The sequence below is a fragment of the Calonectris borealis genome, chromosome 14, assembly GCF_964195595.1.
Source record: "Calonectris borealis chromosome 14, bCalBor7.hap1.2, whole genome shotgun sequence".
Taxonomy (NCBI): Eukaryota; Metazoa; Chordata; class Aves; order Procellariiformes; family Procellariidae; genus Calonectris; species Calonectris borealis.
Genome location: NC_134325.1, coordinates 13,807,008 through 13,813,522, shown reverse-complemented (window position 1 = coordinate 13,813,522; position 6,515 = coordinate 13,807,008). Strand labels below are relative to the sequence as shown.

Genomic DNA, 6,515 nt, shown 5'->3' with positions numbered 1-6,515 from the left:
TCCAAGACAGACAGGAGAAAACCATTACAGATAAAATGATAGCAGGTCATTATTGTGAAGCTAGTATGCAACTTACCCAGGGAAAATCTTAAAAAGAGCATTTGAAGTTGGCAATGAAAAGAGAAGAATATTAAGACATGAATAAGGAAACCCAGCTCGTGGTATGAGCTGCCTTAACAAGCCATTTGAGGATATTCTAGGAGAAGGTGTTCAGATATAGTGAAAAAAACAGACCCTGGAACCCTGGAATCTCAAAGCAACTCACTACTGAGCCTGCACCGTGGGCCTAAAGCAGAGTCCAGCTGATCCTGGGAACCTGCGGTTAGATACACACATAGAGCCTTCCCTCAGCACTTTGTGGGCACGTAGTGACTCACGTAGAGGCCGTAATGACCAGGACCTTCCTCTTCCCCTCAGCTCCGACGTTGGCACTGGAATGACACTAAAAAACCTAGAGAAACAAGAAGTTTTAATGAGGTACACAATGCCATTCCCTCCTCCCTCCATAAAGAAATTTTAACTGCGTGTTGCATGGTATCACCATCTTTCTTGTTCTCTACCTTTCAATAAAGGCATAAATGAAAATTTCCAATTCGAAAAATAAAAGCTTATAATTACTGTCAAAACTAAGAAACTTTTTCTAGTCTTTAGGATCGTTACACCTTTTCAGTTGGGTAATAGTTTTCTTTTGCCAATACAGCTGCTGGCATTACCTCAGGAAGCTGAGGTGTCCTCTTTTAAGTATGTTACTTGGATTCAATAAAAGCTATAAAGAAAACTGTTGCTGTAACTTACAAACTACTGTACAACACTCGATTCACTGTAGATTGACTGACTCGTAAATTCGTTTGTTCCAGCATAATAAGTAATAGTACTGGTTTGACTTTGACACTCTAAAGTACATCAACAAAGCGGTCTTAGATTGAACATGTTTTATTGTGGGTTTTTGGCAGGGATGGGAAACACTTGAATTTTCTCCCGTCATTTATTAGAAGCTTTCCTCTTTTACCTTTCAAAATGACAGACAGAGGATAAAAAAAATCCAAAATCTGATTGCTTGAACATTTTTAAATAACACTGCCTAATACAATATGTAATGGTTTTACATTAGTTTTTGGAAGTTAAAAACCGCTATGTTTAGACTCCATTTGCAATATTTGCTCGTACCTGCTACCAGACCTATCAGTTGCAGACAAATGCACCCTCTTCTCTCCAAATACGTAACGATGCATGAAATCCAGAGGGCAAGCAGTGTGTTTTTAGGCCACCGATTTGTCACAAGCCTATAAAACTGCTGGACAATGTAACTGTCTCCCATGCTTTAAGGAAAAAAAAAAAAAATCACTCTCTAATGTAAAAACAGACAGGATATAAATAAACTTGATTTCAGTAAAGGTTTCATGGGGTAACTGTCTCATTTGTATAAAGATTTCAAGGAACCATGACAATTCTGCTGTGGTTTAGCTGGTTTAGCCCTAGCCAGCAACTAAGCCCCACACAGCCACTCGCTCACTCCCCCCCGGCAGGATGGGGGAGAGAACTGGAAGAGTAAAAGTGAGAAAACTCGTGGGTTGAGATAAAGACAGTTTAATAGGTAAAGCAAAAGCCACGCACACAAGCAAAGCAAAACAAGGAATTCATTCACTGCTTCCCATCGGCAGGCAGGTGTTCAGCCATCTCCAGGACAGCAGGGCTCCATCACGTGTAACGGTTACTTGGGAAGACAAACGCCATCACTCCGAACGTCCCCCCTTCCTTCTTCTTCCCCCAGCTTTATATACTGAGCATGACGTCATATGGTATGGAATATCCCTTTGGTCAGTTGGGGTCAGCTGTCCTGGCTGTGTCCCCTCCCAGCTTCTTGTGCCCCCCCAGCCTCCTCGCTGGTGGGGTGGGGTGAGAAGCAGAAAAGGCCTTGACGCTGTGTAAGCACTGCTCAGCAATAACGAAAACATCCCTGTGTTATCAACACTGTTTTCAGCACAAATCCAAAACACAGCCCCATACTAGCTACTATGAAGAAAATTAACTCTATCCCAGCCAAAACCAGCACACAATTCCCACAGCTACAGTTGATAGAAAAGTTTGATGTACAGTGAGTCACGGAGCAGAGTGCTGTAGAACTGAAGAATGCAGTTACAGAATTCTGTGTAGAGCCCAATCCCCGTAACAGAAGAGGACTGAAAAAAATCTAAGCTCACAGATACATTTCTTTTTGCTTTATGCATACACCCAGTTGCACTGACAGTTTAAGACCATTACTTCATGTTCGATAATAAGTTGTGCAACACACTTGATAGTCAAACATAAGAGTCAGTTTCTGACATTCCTTGTCACAAGCATTTCAGGACTCGCTGTTCCATGAGTGTAACTGAGGAAATGTGGTAGAATTGATGTGTTAGGAACAGCAAGCTTAGCAAGCAAAGGTGCTCTTGCAGCAGGGCCTCACTAAAGCAACAGGGTCTACTAAAATATGTTTCCCATATGAATTACAACTGCACCAATAAAACCTTGCACAGGGACATAACTCTACACTGAGACTTGCTAGGTGCTATTCTTACTTTGCTGCTGAACTGCTTCAGGATTTCAGCAAGTCATTCAGCTCCTCTAAGTGATATTGTTTAGGACCTCCTCAATAAGATAACAAACTGATGAGTTTAAGACAGGTGTGATTTGCCCTGGAAAACATCCTCTTAAAATATAGTATGTATCAGCTACCCATAGTAGCAGAAACACTTTCATGCCAGTATAGTCATGTCAACAAAGTAAAACTTTTCCTTCAATAAAAACATCACAGGAAAATTTCTCCTTTTACAGACAATATCATACACAAGAGTTTCCAGGATATGGCTAATAATCACTGCTAGCAATCTGTGCTGGATAGGTTTTCCAAAATTAGGACATAACTACTGTCAATAGCTGGTGGCAGCTATACAACCAACACTCTAGACCTGAATGCTGATCTGTCCACTTCTTCTCCTCAACTTTCGTGTTGAATTAAGACAGCCTTAGAGCTTGCTCTCTGTGGCAGACAGCATAAAAGAAATGCAGAATAACCACGAATCAAGCTCTACTATTTAATAGGAAACAATCATACGAGGCTTCCTGGAATGATGTATGACCCATAAACCCACACTTACATTCAGACACAATGTCCACGCACGGGCACATACTCATTATCTGTGCTATTTGCTTCCTTGGACACAAGAGTGTATTGGGAAGAAGTATCAGATAAATAGACAAATGCTTGAGCATACATCAACACGAAAACAGTAGTTTACCCATTTGTATTTGATTCGCCTACTGTCAGATTAACAACCTTCATTTTCCACCAAACCAAGCATGGAGAGGACATTTTTCTTAGCAAAGGTCAAATTCTAAATTCCTTGAACACCCTAACCTGTAACCAGTGAGTAAGCATTAACTGGTCTTAGGTCTGCGCAAATATTAGTTGCTCTCTAAGAGACTAGAAAGAGGCTGAATGAGATTGCTTTTAATAACAGCAAACACTAACGTCCCTGCTTTCTGAATCAGAAATAAATTCAATACCTTTACAGATGGGTAAAGAAAACTTCTGCCGAAAATCAGCACCATCTGAGACACAAATGTTAGAACAAAATGCTATCTACTGGGGCTTTCTAATGAGATACAAACCTGGCAGAGGACGCTGCATCAATTCCAAAGGACAGCAGAAATCCATGTTTCTAAGCACGTTCTCTTCAGCCCGGAAGCAAAGAACACAGTATAGCAACAGGGTGATGCTACATCATCTGTGAAGCTGCTCAAACAAGAGGAGCAGATTAGAAGTAGCAGCCAAAATGCTGTTCAACACACACAAAAAAAGAAAGATCTCACTGAGCAGACAGACAGAATGTTCCAGGCAATAAATTTATAAAGACTATCAAGAAATCAGCCTGAAAAGGGCAAAAGATTCCCAAGGGGCATCCCAAAGTCAGATGCCAGTAAAGCAGATGATTCTCATTGTGACACAGTGAGAATCAAAGTGTTGAAGAGATTTTAAGTTTTTTTCAGCCTCACAGAACAGAAATATATTACTCAAAAAATGCAGAGTGGTATGAATCCAAATATTCAACATTTGTGAGTCAAAATTTAAATGCAAATTTTGAAAATAATCCATAATCTTTATAACATTGTCAAATTAAAACAAAAACAAACTGCAACCAGGCCAGAAAGTGATTTAAGGCAGTATATGCATGCTTTTATATCCATATCTTACAAAATAAAAGTTATTATATTACAAAATATCCCAAGGTACTTTTTAAGATTTTTTTTTAAATCATTAGCTTTGTGGTGATATCCAGACTTTTGGCAACTTTAAGATTTGGGGTGAAAGAAACAGTTCTGTTGGTGACAAGTCATTAGTTCATGACTCAGATAAAATGCAGAACTTGGCATCACATTTTTTACAAGGAAAAACTCATGTGGGCTACTTATTTACATCTCTGTTTATGATTTAGTGAATGTCTTTATGCTTGTATTTGAGTTTGTGTGGGCAAAAGCATGAAATCAACACTTACCCTTATTTGTAATAAAATGTATTTATTTAGGTGTCGTTCAAATGAAGCTGTAGGTCCTTGTAAAGGGTAAAGACAAGACAACCTAACAAATGGCAACACAAAAGAAAAAAAAAAATCAGTTGGACAACATAAATTTAATGGCAACATAATAAATTCTCTAAGTTCCTTTTCTTTCATCCTTCCACAAACTAATGTTTTTGTTCCACAAGCAATATTTAAACAGGCTAATACTTACTCCCAGACCGTAATGATCAGTCACAAAAGAAAGAAGTCCCCTGAGCTGGGGATCCCCATGGCATAAGGGAACATACAAGGCGTAAGAAGAGTGGCAGCTTCCAAACACATTTTAGGATTTAATCCAAGTTTGTCACCTGCTTTCTCCCACCAGATCTTTTTTTTTTTTTAAATCAAGAGCCTAGTAATTCACAATAACCCTTTCAACTGATACAGCCCCCTTTCTGCCTTGAATCTTCCTACTTCTTATGCAGCTTCAAAGGTTCTGAACTGCACCTCACACAGAATTTTGCCCCTTCACACTGAATTTACTGGGGTACTCCTTGATGGTAAAGGTTTTCTTTTTTCCATTTATGCCTAAATGCTCCTACCAAAACTGTCAGCTTTTTTCTTCCTTTCCTTGCTACAATCACTCTCTATCTCTGACTCTATGTTTCTGAAAGAGCACATGACAATACTTGGTAAGAAAATCATAGAAAAACTCAAAGCAGACAACATCTATGCCTATTTAGTGTTCCAGTATATTTGCTAGGAGCTAAACACAGAGAGGTGTTTGCCTAAAAACTTTGAAGAAAAGAAATAGGATCTCTAGTTGTAACAAAAATATATAACCTAAATCAGATGCTTTTTTTCTTACCAAATATGCCAAATATAATAATATGGAAATTTTATTTTCATTTAACACTTAAGTTGAAAAGAGACACTTCATGTGATACAAAAGATTCTGTACTAGTGGAGTATTCTGTTTCACTTTAATAAAATACAATTTAACAGCATCCTCAAACTTGCTTAGATTGAAGAAAAATTAAATCAAATCTCTGACCCTTACCTGCATTTTGCTGGTTTCTAGGCCAGTCTACCTGGATATTATGTAGATAAACTGAATTTCTGGAAGTTTTCTATAGATAAGCTTAAGCTCTTAAAACAATGCTGTTCATGTGATAGGTAAAGTTACAAAAAACTTAAAACCCAGGTAGTGCTCCTGGAAGAAAAATTACCAGACGACTTACTTTTTGTGCTTTCTCCTGTAAAAATTTTTGCTTGATTATCTTTGAAGTTGAGCTGAGCTACCTGGAATTTGTATTGTATTGAATACAGAGCTAATATCATTTTTCTTCTGAGTCTATCCCAGCGTTTTGCAGGTCAGTAACAAATCCGTCACTGCTTCAAATTCTGTAAAATCAGGTCGATAGAAAGACACAGCAATTTTTAAGTGATGATATATGTCAATACTACTTTATTCAATTTTACATATGAGTAAACTGAGGTACACACTAATCACTGAATTTTAGCAAGCAGACCAAAACTGGATTCAAAGAGTATGACTTCTACTACTCTTCAACACGAAATCCATTAAAAATTACCTTGACGTACATATTCCTTTGCAGCACAAGCTTTAACAGTTTTCAGATGCACTTATGTATGAAAATGGCATATGGAGCCAACCTGAATTGGCAGAGAAACAAATTTAAATTCCAGCCCAGTGTTACCAAAATATATAGAATCATAGAGTCATTAAGGTTGGAAAAGACCTCTAAGAGCATCGAGTCCAACCGTCAACCCAACACCACCATACCCACTACACCATGTCCCTAAGCGCCTCATCTACACGTCTTTTAAATACCTCCAGGGATGGTGACTCCAGCACTTCCTTGGGCAGCCTGTTCCAAGGCCTGACCACTCTTTCAGTAAAGAAATTTCTCCTAATGTCCAACCTAAACCTCCCTTGGCGCAACTTGAGGC

The 6,515-nt window shown here is 38.7% G+C and overlaps 1 long non-coding RNA gene across 2 annotated transcripts; it reads right to left on the bottom strand.

The window, feature by feature from the left end:
* Window positions 1–254: 254 nt before the first annotated feature.
* On the bottom strand, window positions 255–5,266 carry LOC142087980 (uncharacterized). 2 transcript variants are annotated; one of them, XR_012675684.1, is made up of 4 exons: window positions 4,539–5,266; window positions 3,655–3,778; window positions 1,168–1,932; window positions 255–451 (listed from the first exon to the last, which is right to left on the bottom strand). It is a non-coding gene; the product is annotated as an uncharacterized LOC142087980 (long non-coding RNA). The 2 variants fall into 2 exon arrangements; XR_012675683.1 differs by lacking the exon at window positions 255–451 and having other exon boundaries at window positions 955–1,932.
* Between the last annotated feature and the right edge of the window lie 1,249 nt (window positions 5,267–6,515).